Raw genomic sequence first — 1,041 nt, 5'->3', positions numbered from 1 at the left:
GAAGGAAGGAAGGAAGGAAGGAAGGAAGGAAGGAAGGAAGGAAGGAAGGAAGGAAGGAAGGAAGGAAGGAAGGAAGGAAGGAAGGAAGGAAGGAAGGAGGGAAGGAAGGAAGGAAGGAGGGAAGGAAGGAAGGAAGGAAGGAAGGAAGGAAGGAAGGAAGGAAGGAAGGAAGGAAGGAAGGAAGGAAGGAAGGAAGGAGGGAAGGAAGGAAGGAAGGAAGCCTTTCTAGGTTGCACAACCAGCTCTCAGAGGAGTCTGGACTTTAATGATCAATAATAATGAATAATCCCGCTGCTCATCAGGGCGGTCAGACATTCCTCCTATGACCCGCTGCCTGGACACACACCACAGAGCAGCCTGACATGTTCATGTGCATGTGTGTGTACCTGTTGTGTGTTCCAGGTGTGTGTGTGTACCTGTTGTGTGTTCCAGGTGTGTGTGTGTACCCGTTGTGTGTTCCAGGTGTGTGTGTGTACCTGTTGTGTGTTCCAGGTGTGTGTGTGTACCTGTTGTGTGTTCCAGGTGTGTGTGTACCCGTTGTGTGTTCCAGGTGTGTGTGTGTACCCGTTGTGTGTTCCAGGTGTGTGTGTGTACCCGTTGTGTGTTCCAGGTGTGTGTGTGTACCTGTTGTGTGTTCCAGGTGTGTGTGTGTACCTGTTGTGTGTTCCAGGTGTGTGTGTGTACCTGTTGTGTGTTCCAGGTGTGTGTGTGTGTACCCGTTGTGTGTTCCAGGTGTGTGTGTGTACCTGTTGTGTGTTCCAGGTGTGTGTGTGTGTACCTGTTGTGTGTTCCAGGTGTGTATGTGTACCCGTTGTGTGTTCCAGGTGTGTGTGTGTGTGTGTGTGTTAAGGATGTGTTGATGTGTGTGTGTGTACTTGTTGTGTGTTCCAGGTGTGTGTGTACCTGTTGTGTGTTCCAGGTGTGTGTGTGTACCTGTTGTGTGTTCCAGGTGTGTGTGTGTGTGTGTTAAGGATGTGTTGATGTGTGTGTGTGCCTGTTGTGTGTTCCAGGTGTGTGTGTGTGTGTTAAGGATGTGTTGAT

Source organism: Borostomias antarcticus, assembly GCF_949987555.1.
Source record: "Borostomias antarcticus genome assembly, chromosome: 4".
In the NCBI taxonomy this organism is placed as follows: domain Eukaryota; kingdom Metazoa; phylum Chordata; class Actinopteri; order Stomiiformes; family Stomiidae; genus Borostomias; species Borostomias antarcticus.
This window is presented reverse-complemented; position numbering follows the sequence as displayed.